The 14,814-nt window shown below is 30.8% G+C and overlaps 2 protein-coding genes across 4 annotated transcripts in view; both read left to right on the top strand.

Annotated features, from left to right (window-relative positions):
- Positions 1 to 14,814, top strand: part of LOC144843232 (sialidase-1-like) — a 49,613-nt gene that overhangs the window by 7,252 nt on the left and 27,547 nt on the right. The window lies entirely within an intron of this gene.
- LOC144843230 (bone morphogenetic protein 1-like) overlaps positions 1 to 14,814 on the top strand; it is a 46,946-nt gene that overhangs the window by 11,720 nt on the left and 20,412 nt on the right. The gene's annotated exons all lie outside the window — the stretch shown is intronic.

Raw genomic sequence — 14,814 nt, 5'->3', positions numbered from 1 at the left:
GTCTAGCAAGAGACAGAGAGTAGAAGATGAACCAAATACAAGCGCTTCTTTTCAACAAGATTGTCGACCGGTGATAAAGAATCACTTTTTTAAGAATGATAGTCGAATTACAGTTACAGCTACTAAACGTATTAAACTTAATGAAACGAGGCACGTCGTTGCTCAACGTTGGGGTGATGATATGTACGTATGTATCCGAGAATACTATCAATCAGAACCAGATGGTAAATTTAAACCTGGGAAGAAAGGTATTAATTTAACATTGATGCAGTGGAGAGATCTAATGGAGCAAAAGGACATGGTCGATGAAATGTTTCTAGAATTGGATGGATTTGACGATTGTGGAACCGGTGTAGACATGAATGACAATGGAATGCCAGAATCACGGACCAAAAAAAGTTACCAGAATGACAATTACGATTGGTTAAAACAGTTCCCGTAATTACAATGCAATCTTTTGGAAAAACGGAATGATGATTTAAATTCAATGACATTGGGGAAGCTACTTAATGAAACAAAAGGAACACAGCGCTTTTCACTGTATATAACTCTCGATTATTTTGTAATATTTAACTCATTCTACAACGCTACAGAGCTCGACAAGACAGACCAAAAATCAACAACTAGTTACTATGGGTTCCGTGATTGAAATCATTGATCTTACTATGGACTCTGATGTCGAAGAAGAAGTTATATATATAAGCAGTGATTCAGAATTTGAAGACGAAGACATACTAGCTATGACTGGTGCCTATTTTACAGCAGAGGAGGAGGAAGAGATGAGGGAAGAGATGGCCGGGGATATGACATGTTTACTGGCGATTCAACCCCCACCTCCAATGAACGTTGATTTAAATAATATATCTAATACTGAAGAAGACGAACATTATAGATCGAGAATAATTTCTGAAGAGGAGAGAATTGTATATGACGACACGTCATCGGTAGGTGACTATCACCTATTTCTGGCAAGAAAAGCCGATGTAGAAGATGAGGTAGAAGATGAGGTGTTTACGGAAGAGTACCTGAACCCTGTGCTGGAGGTGGAGATTAAGAAAGAAACTACCGAACTTGAGTACAATGAAATAATGAGAACAATTGAGAAGGTTTTCATAGAAGAATTTATATTCATTCTGAATGACATGGTTGAACGTTATAACTTTCACGGCTCAAGATATGAACAACTGCTAACATTTTTTCGACCAATTCTGGCATTGAAACTTGTGGACAATAGCGCTACCCATTTTGAATGGGCGCTAAACTACTTTCATTTACGTTGTATCAATGTTGATGCGTTTGCTAAAGCCATAAAGTTGATTACAAATGATTCAGAACTTTTTAATAAGATTCTTAACCAATTGTAATTTGTACAAATTTAAATATTATCTTAACACTTTTTTTTTTTAATTAATGTTATATAATTTTATAATTCTTATTTCTTTTCGGTAAAGTTTATTATTATTATGGTTGTTAAATATATTGAAATAGAATGTGTGTTAAAATAAAGGTTGTGTTTTTTCTTTTAAAAGCAACAACGAAAATGAAATTTGATTTTTGCGTGTTATTTAAGTATTTGATTTATTTAAGTTTTCATTTGGGTGATTGAGGGTAATGAGTATGGATGAGTACTTAAGAAAAGTATATTACGATCCTAAACACCCCGGTAGTATTGGTGGTGTAAAATTTAATTATGTTATACGGTAATTACTCTATTCAAACTGTGTCATCCTTTGTAAATGTCATTAGCATCTGTCGAAACAATGGGGTTCTTTTCTTTGATCATGTGGATTTCCAATTTCAATCCATTTCTATATGTCTAATCTGCAATCATTAATTTCCGTTCGCTCTTTTTTTGTTTATAAAATCTCTCACTATACTAAGGATTAAAAATTACAATCGGCTCCGTATATTCACATTTTTGACCAAATTAAATGTTAATATTGTAACTTTCTAAACACAAATAAACCACATAAATGATAAAAATACATTTCCTGACAAAATTAGTTTCTATGTTACAACTTCTTTTTAAAAAACAAAAATAAATGTTTTAAGTTGTAACTTTCTTGACCATTACATCCATTATCAATTGTTTGTCGAGCGTTATGGTTGATTTAGAGGAAGTGGTTTTAGCATACATTGAATATAAATTGACGGGGTTAGCTGTTTTGGATTCACCCGTCCTCCAGAGTACTATTCGTGCTTGTAAAGAGTTGGAAAACAATTTTAATGTGTTAGAATTGTGTAAAGATATTTCTTCGGAAGCGCTGTATTATGTATTAGAACAAATGATGAGCGATAGAAAAATAAATGTCGGCAGACTTGTGACAGGACTCGTTTTATGTACATGTGTTGCAAAACAATGTGACACTGAAATGCAGTTAGAAAATGTAAAACGTGTCTCTTGTGGATTTTTCAAGGAAAAGTTTTCGTTATTTGAACTTCGTAATGACGATAAATCGGTTAGTATGTTTCTTTTTTTTTGTTTTGTTCGTGGGTATTTTAACAAATATTCTTAAATTATTCATTTTATTTATAATGCGCGTGTTTCGTTTACTAATTATTTTTATTTTTTATTTTCGTTCAGAATTTGTTTCTGTGCTTGAAGGGAGATGTTTTTTTCAGAGTAGTAGCATTCTTAGTGACTGGTATGGTGTTAACGCTTGTTTTTTGTTGAATGTCTTCAGATGTTTCCTCTAGTCATCAAAACAAATTATTATGAACACCATATTGTATTGATCTCTCTAATTAATTTTAGATGTGTTATCATTTATCTAAAATGTATATTTCTCAATAATAACACTTTACTTTATAAATTTGGTAAAAATACATTTATAATATGCCTTTTTATTGAAACCGTCGTTACATATCGTGCGTCTCAAATTTGTTTTCTTTTGTGTGCGTTTTATTTTTTTAGCAGTACTTATTGTGTCTTTCTTAAAAGATTTAAAATTGAAAACACGTAGAAAATGAAATTCATTTTGAAATAAAGAAATTGTATTTAAATTTAATTAATCTATGCTTTATACATTTTGTATGTTTATTTTTGTAATATTACTTATTATATATAAAATATAACTTTACATTACAGATCTATTGTACTGTTTAAAATTAAAAGAAGTAAACAGAATATTTATAATCACAATCATTTATTATGTGTGTTTGCAATTACATTTAACAACAACAGAAAAGAAAACAAATTAAATTAAGTCGATAAATAAATTTACCGTGAATTAAAGTAGGAAAACTACTTTTACAAATTTACACTGACAGTAAATTAAGTCAAAACATAGGCCTAATTAATTTAATTTCATTAAACAAATCTATTGCAATATACAATTCACAAACATAATAATAATTTAACAGAAAAGAAAACAAATTATTTTCCGGGCCGATTCCTTGTACCATAACAACTAACCTTTCAGGCTCAGGTACAATTGTTTGATCAAACTACATCGGGTGAATAACGAGAGAAGGAATTAAAGTAAGACAATATGTATATAATACGCGTGGAATCTAACACACGGTTACGAATTCTAGTTATATCATTATTACGATGATCGGGAAGCTCTAAAAAAACTACAAACATAACGATAAAATGGAGTTTGAGCAAATATTGATCATGCCAACATGAACGGGTAAAACTAAATACAATACAACAGTAATTGAAATTAAAATAAAACACTTGACAAATCATTGACAATAAAACTATTTTCTTTTCAATACGTTCATGACAATACCGCTTGAAAAAATCGCTACATCAAAAATGTTGTTTTTGAATGGTAGAGAGTGAGATTTTGGTTTACGGGTTATTTTGTTAGGATTAGTTGTTGTTATTTTTTTCCAGTCCGATTCCTTGTACCATGCTACCAACTATTTCGAAATTGACTTCCTTTGATTTTTGGAAATTTAAAGTCAAACAGTTTGTCTGAATCAAATTTTATACACGTTATTTTTCCAAATCCATTCCCCATTGTTCATCAATAACACTTACAAGTACCCAGTTTCGTTTGAATTTACGTTGAATGGATTTGTGTAATGTATATGTATCTTGCTTGCTCAGTCAGTCATGAACTTGTCTCTTGGTAATATTTAAATCGTATTTTACATTTTGATAAAGTCGGTCCACACCACCAAAACTATCAGGATACTTATGATCGTAATAATATACTTTTCTTAAGTACTCATCCATACTCATTACCCTCATTCACCCAAATGAAAATTTAAAAAATAAATAAAATACTTAAATAACACGCAAAGATCAAATTCATTTTCGTTGTTGTTGCTTTTAAAAGAAAAAACAAAACCTTTATTTTAACACATATTCTATTTCAATATAATTTACAACTATAATAATAATAAATTTACCGAAAAGAAATAAGAAATATAAAAATATAATGTAACATTAATTAAAACAAGTGTTAAGATATTATTTTAAATTTGTACAAATTACAATTGGTAAAGAATCTTATTAAAAAGTTCTGAATCATTTGTAATCAACTTTATGGCTTTAGCAAACGCATCAACATTTATCAATACGTTCATGACAATACCGCTTGAAAAAATCGCTACATCAAAAATGTTGTTTTTGAATGGTAGAGAGTGAGATTTTGGTTTACGGGTTATTTTGTTAGGATTAGTTGTTGTTATTTTTTCCAGTCCGATTCCTTGTACCATGCTACCAACTATTTCAAAATTGACTTCCTTTGATTTTTGGAAATTTAAAGTCAAACAGTTTGTCTGAATCAAATTTTATACACGTTATTTTTCCAAATCCATTCCCCATTGTTCATCAATAACACTTACAAGTACCCAGTTTCGTTTGAATTTACGTTGAATGGATTTGTGTAATGTATATGTATCTTGCTTGCTCAGTCAGTCATGAACTTGTCTCTTGGTAATATTTAAATCGTATTTTACATTTTGATAAAGTCGGTCCACACCACCAAAACTATCAGGATACTTAGGATCGTAATAATATACTTTTCTTAAGTACTCATCCATACTCATTACCCTCATTCACCCAAATGAAAATTAAAAAAATAAATAAAATACTTAAATAACACGCAAAGATCAAATTCATTTTCGTTGTTGTTGCTTTTAAAAGAAAAAACAAAACCTTTATTTTAACACATATTCTATTTCAATATAATTTACAACCATAATAATAAATTTACCGAAAAGAAATAAGAAATATAAAAATATAATGTAACATTAATTTAAAAAAGTGTTAAGATATTATTTTAAATTTGTACAAATTACAATTGGTAAAGAATCTTATTAAACAGTTCTGAATCATTTGTAATCAACTTTATGGCTTTAGCAAACGCATCAACATTTATACAACGTAAATGAAAGTAGTTTAGCGCCCATGACAACCATAATAATAATAAACTTTACCGAAAAGAAATAAGAATTATAAAAATATATAACATTAATTTAAAAAAAAAGTGTTAAGATAATATTGAAATAGAATGTGTGTTAAAATAAAGGTTGTGTTTTTTTCTTTTAAAAGCAACAACGAAAATGAAATTTGATTTTTGCGTGTTTTTAGATTGGACAAAATACGGTGAAATGATCATCGAAGGAGAATTGCTAAAGGGGAGTAATTTATTTGAATTAACCAAAGATATGATACAAGAAAGGCTGGTTTTGAACCAGTGGGGTGTTCAACTTAGCCAACAACGATATAAATTCTTTCCACCCCACTGGTTCAAAACCAGCCTTTCTTGTATCATATCTTTGGTTAATTCAAATAAATTACTCCCCTTTAGCAATTCTCCTTCGATGATCATTTCACCGTATTTTGTCCAATCTAAAAACACGCAAAAATCAAATTTCATTTTCGTTGTTGCTTTTAAAAGAAAAAAACACAACCTTTATTTTAACACACATTCTATTTCAATATTATCTTAACACTTTTTTTTTAAATTAATGTTATATATTTTTATAATTCTTATTTCTTTTCGGTAAAGTTTATTATTATTATGGTTGTCATGGGCGCTAAACTACTTTCATTTACGTTGTATAAATGTTGATGCGTTTGCTAAAGCCATAAAGTTGATTACAAATGATTCAGAACTTTTTAATAAGATTCTTTACCAATTGTAATTTGTACAAATTTAAAATAATATCTTAACACTTTTTTAAATTAATGTTACATTATATTTTTATATTTCTTATTTCTTTTCGGTAAATTTATTATTATGGTTGTAAATTATATTGAAATAGAATATGTGTTAAAATAAAGGTTTTGTTTTTTCTTTTAAAAGCAACAACAACGAAAATGAATTTGATCTTTGCGTGTTATTTAAGTATTTTATTTATTTTTTTAATTTTCATTTGGGTGAATGAGGGTAATGAGTATGGATGAGTACTTAAGAAAAGTATATTATTACGATCCTAAGTATCCTGATAGTTTTGGTGGTGTGGACCGACTTTATCAAAATGTAAAATACGATTTAAATATTACCAAGAGACAAGTTCATGACTGACTGAGCAAGCAAGATACATATACATTACACAAATCCATTCAACGTAAATTCAAACGAAACTGGGTACTTGTAAGTGTTATTGATGAACAATGGGGAATGGATTTGGAAAAATAACGTGTATAAAATTTGATTCAGACAAACTGTTTGACTTTAAATTTCCAAAAATCAAAGGAAGTCAATTTTGAAATAGTTGGTAGCATGGTACAAGGAATCGGACTGGAAAAAATAACAACAACTAATCCTAACAAAATAACCCGTAAACCAAAATCTCACTCTCTACCATTCAAAAACAACATTTTTGATGTAGCGATTTTTTCAAGCGGTATTGTCATGAACGTATTGATAAATGTTGATGCGTTTGCTAAAGCCATAAAGTTGATTACAAATGATTCAGAACTTTTTAATAAGATTCTTTACCAATTGTAATTTGTACAAATTTAAAATAATATCTTAACACTTGTTTTAATTAATGTTACATTATATTTTTATATTTCTTATTTCTTTTCGGTAAATTTATTATTATTATAGTTGTAAATTATATTGAAATAGAATATGTGTTAAAATAAAGGTTTTGTTTTTTCTTTTAAAAGCAACAACAACGAAAATGAATTTGATCTTTGCGTGTTATTTAAGTATTTTATTTATTTTTTAAATTTTCATTTGGGTGAATGAGGGTAATGAGTATGGATGAGTACTTAAGAAAAGTATATTATTACGATCATAAGTATCCTGATAGTTTTGGTGGTGTGGACCGACTTTATCAAAATGTAAAATACGATTTAAATATTACCAAGAGACAAGTTCATGACTGACTGAGCAAGCAAGATACATATACATTACACAAATCCATTCAACGTAAATTCAAACGAAACTGGGTACTTGTAAGTGTTATTGATGAACAATGGGGAATGGATTTGGAAAAATAACGTGTATAAAATTTGATTCAGACAAACTGTTTGACTTTAAATTTCCAAAAATCAAAGGAAGTCAATTTCGAAATAGTTGGTAGCATGGTACAAGGAATCGGACTGGAAAAAAATAACAACAACTAATCCTAACAAAATAACCCGTAAACCAAAATCTCACTCTCTACCATTCAAAAACAACATTTTTGATGTAGCGATTTTTTCAAGCGGTATTGTCATGAACGTATTGAAAAGAAAATAGTTTTATTGTCAATGATTTGTCAAGTGTTTTATTTTAATTTCAATTACTGTTGTATTGTATTTAGTTTTACCCGTTCATGTTGGCATGATCAATATTTGCTCAAACTCCATTTTATCGTTATGTTTGTAGTTTTTTTAGAGCTTCCCGATCATCGTAATAATGATATAACTAGAATTCGTAACCGTGTGTTAGATTCCACGCGTATTATATACATATTGTCTTACTTTAATTCCTTCTCTCGTTATTCACCCGATGTAGTTTGATCAAACAATTGTACCTGAGCCTGAAAGGTTAGTTGTTATGGTACAAGGAATCGGCCCGGAAAATAATTTGTTTTCTTTTCTGTTAAATTATTATTATGTTTGTGAATTGTATATTGCAATAGATTTGTTTAATGAAATTAAATTAATTAGGCCTATGTTTTGACTTAATTTACTGTCAGTGTAAATTTGTAAAAGTAGTTTTCCTACTTTAATTCACGGTAAATTTATTTATCGACTTAATTTAATTTGTTTTCTTTTCTGTTGTTGTTAAATGTAATTGCAAACACACATAATAAATGATTGTGATTATAAATATTCTGTTTACTTCTTTTAATTTTAAACAGTACAATAGATCTGTAATGTAAAGTTATATTTTATATATAATAAGTAATATTACAAAAATAAACATACAAAATGTATAAAGCATAGATTAATTAAATTTAAATACAATTTCTTTATTTCAAAATGAATTTCATTTTCTACGTGTTTTCAATTTTAAATCTTTTAAGAAAGACACAATAAGTACTGCTAAAAAAATAAAACGCACACAAAAGAAAACAAATTTGAGACGCACGATATGTAACGACGGTTTCAATAAAAAGGCATATTATAAATGTATTTTTACCAAATTTATAAAGTAAAGTGTTATTATTGAGAAATATACATTTTAGATAAATGATAACACATCTAAAATTAATTAGAGAGATCAATACAATATGGTGTTCATAATAATTTGTTTTGATGACTAGAGGAAACATCTGAAGACATTCAACAAAAAACAAGCGTTAACACCATACCAGTCACTAAGAATGCTACTACTCTGAAAAAAACATCTCCCTTCAAGCACAGAAACAAATTCTGAACGAAAATAAAAAATAAAAATAATTAGTAAACGAAACACGCGCATTATAAATAAAATGAATAATTTAAGAATATTTGTTAAAATACCCACGAACAAAACAAAAAAAAAGAAACATACTAACCGATTTATCGTCATTACGAAGTTCAAATAACGAAAACTTTTCCTTGAAAAATCCACAAGAGACACGTTTTACATTTTCTAACTGCATTTCAGTGTCACATTGTTTTGCAACACATGTACATAAAACGAGTCCTGTCACAAGTCTGCCGACATTTATTTTTCTATCGCTCATCATTTGTTCTAATACATAATACAGCGCTTCCGAAGAAATATCTTTACACAATTCTAACACATTAAAATTGTTTTCCAACTCTTTACAAGCACGAATAGTACTCTGGAGGACGGGTGAATCCAAAACAGCTAACCCCGTCAATTTATATTCAATGTATGCTAAAACCACTTCCTCTAAATCAACCATAACGCTCGACAAACAATTGATAATGGATGTAATGGTCAAGAAAGTTACAACTTAAAACATTTATTTTTGTTTTTTAAAAAGAAGTTGTAACATAGAAACTAATTTTGTCAGGAAATGTATTTTTATCATTTATGTGGTTTATTTGTGTTTAGAAAGTTACAATATTAACATTTAATTTGGTCAAAAATGTGAATATACGGAGCCGATTGTAATTTTTAATCCTTAGTATAGTGAGAGATTTTATAAACAAAAAAAGAGCGAACGGAAATTAATGATTGCAGATTAGACATATAGAAATGGATTGAAATTGGAAATCCACATGATCAAAGAAAAGAACCCCATTGTTTCGACAGATGCTAATGACATTTACAAAGGATGACACAGTTTGAATAGAGTAATTACCGTATAACATAATTAAATTTTACACCACCAATACTACCGGGGTGTTTAGGATCGTAATATACTTTTCTTAAGTACTCATCCATACTCATTACCCTCAATCACCCAAATGAAAACTTAAATAAATCAAATACTTAAATAACACGCAAAAATCAAATTTCATTTTCGTTGTTGCTTTTAAAAGAAAAAACACAACCTTTATTTTAACACACATTCTATTTCAATATATTTAACAACCATAATAATAATAAACTTTACCGAAAAGAAATAAGAATTATAAAATTATATAACATTAATTAAAAAAAAAAAGTGTTAAGATAATATTTAAATTTGTACAAATTACAATTGGTTAAGAATCTTATTAAAAAGTTCTGAATCATTTGTAATCAACTTTATGGCTTTAGCAAACGCATCAACATTGATACAACGTAAATGAAAGTAGTTTAGCGCCCATTCAAAATGGGTAGCGCTATTGTCCACAAGTTTCAATGCCAGAATTGGTCGAAAAAATGTTAGCAGTTGTTCATATCTTGAGCCGTGAAAGTTATAACGTTCAACCATGTCATTCAGAATGAATATAAATTCTTCTATGAAAACCTTCTCAATTGTTCTCATTATTTCATTGTACTCAAGTTCGGTAGTTTCTTTCTTAATCTCCACCTCCAGCACAGGGTTCAGGTACTCTTCCGTAAACACCTCATCTTCTACCTCATCTTCTACATCGGCTTTTCTTGCCAGAAATAGGTGATAGTCACCTACCGATGACGTGTCGTCATATACAATTCTCTCCTCTTCAGAAATTATTCTCGATCTATAATGTTCGTCTTCTTCAGTATTAGATATATTATTTAAATCAACGTTCATTGGAGGTGGGGGTTGAATCGCCAGTAAACATGTCATATCCCCGGCCATCTCTTCCCTCATCTCTTCCTCCTCCTCTGCTGTAAAATAGGCACCAGTCATAGCTAGTATGTCTTCGTCTTCAAATTCTGAATCACTGCTTATATATATAACTTCTTCTTCGACATCAGAGTCCATAGTAAGATCAATGATTTCAATCACGGAACCCATAGTAACTAGTTGTTGATTTTTGGTCTGTCTTGTCGAGCTCTGTAGCGTTGTAGAATGAGTTAAATATTACAAAATAATCGAGAGTTATATACAGTGAAAAGCGCTGTGTTCCTTTTGTTTCATTAAGTAGCTTCCCCAATGTCATTGAATTTAAATCATCATTCCGTTTTTCCAAAAGATTGCATTGTAATTACGGGAACTGTTTTAACCAATCGTAATTGTCATTCTGGTAACTTTTTTTGGTCCGTGATTCTGGCATTCCATTGTCATTCATGTCTACACCGGTTCCACAATCGTCAAATCCATCCAATTCTAGAAACATTTCATCGACCATGTCCTTTTGCTCCATTAGATCTCTCCACTGCATCAATGTTAAATTAATACCTTTCTTCCCAGGTTTAAATTTACCATCTGGTTCTGATTGATAGTATTCTCGGATACATACGTACATATCATCACCCCAACGTTGAGCAACGACGTGCCTCGTTTCATTAAGTTTAATACGTTTAGTAGCTGTAACTGTAATTCGACTATCATTCTTAAAAAAGTGATTCTTTATCACCGGTCGACAATCTTGTTGAAAAGAAGCGCTTGTATTTGGTTCATCTTCTACTCTCTGTCTCTTGCTAGACCTCATAACTCGCTGCATAGTAGCCTTAGCCTTATCAGCTAATTTAGAATCGATGTAATCAGCTGTTGGTTTGTAGAAGTTCATACTGATGAAAACTGTACTAAATTCTCTTAATCAAGAATGTAGAAGTGAGTTTAGTGCGTTGTAAAACTGGTACTGATGAGTTCACTATAAACTTACCCATATATTTATACACACTAAAATAATTTATGCATGATGTCAGTAGCGTCCCTCTTTACCCCTCTTTTTGTTTTATTTTAAAAGGAAACAAAGAAATCTTTTCGTAAACGTAACCAATTTAAATGAAAATAAAACTAAACATTGGAAAAAACAAAAATCTTCAAAAAAAGTGAAACTAAACATCATAACGGCACACATTAAACTTTAATATGTCAAACACCCCGAGTCACTGCTTTTCAATTTCTACCCCTTTGTTAACAAATCCGGAAGATGATTAATTACCTGTCGGTAAAGTTCAATCAAGACATACTTATTATTTAACTTCATTCATATGAAATCACCAATATTTAAATTCATTCATTCTCATCTTTTTGTTTTAGTCATTGTTATAATATCCGGATCAAATAACTTATTTTGTTACGTTGATTTAATTAAACCAGGTGCATCTGTTATTGTACACCCTTTTTAAAATTACCGCCAAGTACATGACTAATTCAAATCTTACAACAATCTTTTACTTTCTTACCCTATTGTCTTATACTATTCCCATTGTTAACCATTGTGTGAAATGATATTCTCTATTGACTTATACTATCCCCATTGTTAACCATTGTTATAAAAACACCTGGCGGATATTACGTAATCAGGAAAATTCATTTTGGGCTGAAGTCCTATTGCTTCTACTCAGGTACCACTCCTAGTATATTTTCAAGCCATTACTATCGCAGTGGAAGCCAATTCCTCCACGTTTTGGCCAGCTAACATCAACGGGTAGGCCAACCTTGTTAAAGACCGGGGCAAACGATGATGTAATGTTATGATGTCGACAATTCAGAAAATGTTTCGAATATATCGTATACTTTGTTCGACCTTTATTACCTATGAGTCACCGATGGAGGAATAACACTAAACAAGCCTAGCTTTTCCTATTTTTGTTCTAAGAGGTACCAGTATATCGTCATTTGGCCAAATCGTTTACAGTGTAGGCCTACATGTTTTAGAATGTAAAATAATTCATAAAAATGTATATTCATTCATTTCTCCGTTTGTATCGTCTTGTATGAACATGCACGTGGTTATAAATTAAACTGTATCATACATTAAACATGTACTGCTGTACTATGTTTTATGGAAATTGCTGCTGTTACCTACTATTAGTAACAGTAGCAATTTCCACAATTGAGGGGAAATCGTCCACAATGTTGACTGCAGTACTACTACAGTTGAACTACTCCTTTGGGACACTCCTAATGCAGGAGATACGGTACCCCTTTTAAGGGGACATTTTCCCATGAAACGAATCAGAGGCAAAACATGTTTTAACACTACGGGCAACCCCTATTGAGGGGGTGGTACACTTCATTACCGTAATCGCTTTTAGCACACTTACATCATTATTATACTTCTAAAATAAACAACAATTATTTTATTTATTTATTTTAACACCCAAATCGAAAGAGGTGAACAGGCAATACGGGTCTCCTATGTTACCAACCGAGCTATTCCATCTGAATTACCGATTATTTTTCTGTCCCTTGGTATTCATTGTTTAATAGTTAGACCTATTCATGAAGAAATTAGATTTGGGCTATAAGCGAACAGTACGTGATTTTCTATATTTTGTGGAAATTGACATCAAACGGCCCGGCACTTTTAGCTTTTGAGCTTTAATCAAGAACTCCATTATGTTTAATCACAATCTTTTTATAGATCAGAGTAGAGGGTCTTCATTTACGTGCTATGACGTGCTACCGCGGGTTTAAATGAATACATATCTTTTTAGTGGTTCAATATTATCATTGTTGTCACACGGCCTTACCACGTTGAAACACCGGTTCTCGTCAGATCATCTAAGTTAAGCAACGTTGGGCCCGGTTAGACTAGAGCTTGAATGGTAGATCATCTGGGAATATCGGGTGCTGTATATGGAGCTGGGGTCCCATTAGGCATTTGAAATCAACACTGCTGTCTATTATGGCAGCCCCTGCATCTAGTATCTGCCTCAGACGTATTGGCTTATGCCTCTCCTCTGGTTAAGATGGGCACTGGACGAGAGAAGCCCTTGGTCAATGTTAGGACAAGCCAAAGGTGCTTTAAACAGTCCTGGCTTAGTAATCATTCAGATTAATGTAAGACCAATTGATATTGTCGTTTAAGACAGAGGTCGGTCATAAAAATGTTTATCATTGTTGCAGATAGCAATAGCTTTGACGATGATTATTATGATGATAGCAATCATGGTGATGTCATATTGTAATGATAATGAACATATGATATGTTGATGGTATAATTATGCGTATAATGATGATCGATTATGGTGATGAATGATAATAGACGATTGTGATTTGATAATAACATTAATCGATTGTGGTGATGTAAGACGATAATCGATTGTGGAGCTGAACAGATGATTGCATGTTGGTCGATTCTGGAAATAAACGATAATAATCGATTGTGGAAATGAATAATGATGATAATCGATTGTGTTGATGATGAACAATAACAATCGATTTTAGTGATAAACGATAATAATCGATTAATGATAATATTCGATTGTGGTGATTAATGATAATTTGTGGTGAATGATGAAAAATTGAGGTGATAATTCTTATGAAATAATGATAGGAGGATTATAATAAAAACAGTGATAATTATTGATGGCTCGGCGGTACAGTTACTGAAGTGTAAAATTTGGTTGTAAATGTATTAAAGTTGGGTGTTTTCACAACAAATGTCTCGAATTTGTCTCCAATTTCGGACTCCCGTCGTACACAATTTTCTAAAATGATTAAATTAGACAAGTTGTGATTTTTATCTAGATCACATCATATTATTAGCAGTACATGTTTAGACACTTGATACCATTCTTTTTATTTAAAGCCGATGCTTTTGCAGATATGCTTAAAACCGAGTTTATACCCCCATCGGCAGTTCCGTTTTAGCCCGAGGTAGACGCTGCTATGAAAAAGGATTCCGACAAAAATGACAACTCTGTTTGATTTACTCAAGTAATGAGTTGGAGGAGAATAATGGTTTTGACCGTGATGGTCTATTTTTGTTACATGTTTTGACCTTTTCATTCGCCTTTCGTTTGAAAATGCCGATTAGATGTTGGGACTATATTGGTTATTTCCTCTGTGCGTCGGCCAAATGGTAGTCTGAGTTCCAGACGGAGTTTTGACTTAATATTAGTAAAAATATAACTAATTTTGGCACATATGGCGTTTCATACGTATACTGAGCGTGAGCTTGTAACTCAGACAAATATCGAA

This window comes from Antedon bifida, chromosome 5 (genome assembly GCF_963402885.1).
Source record: "Antedon bifida chromosome 5, ecAntBifi1.1, whole genome shotgun sequence".
Taxonomy (NCBI): domain Eukaryota; kingdom Metazoa; phylum Echinodermata; class Crinoidea; order Comatulida; family Antedonidae; genus Antedon; species Antedon bifida.
Note: the sequence above shows the minus strand (reverse complement) of the source record. Positions and strands in the feature narration are given on the sequence as shown.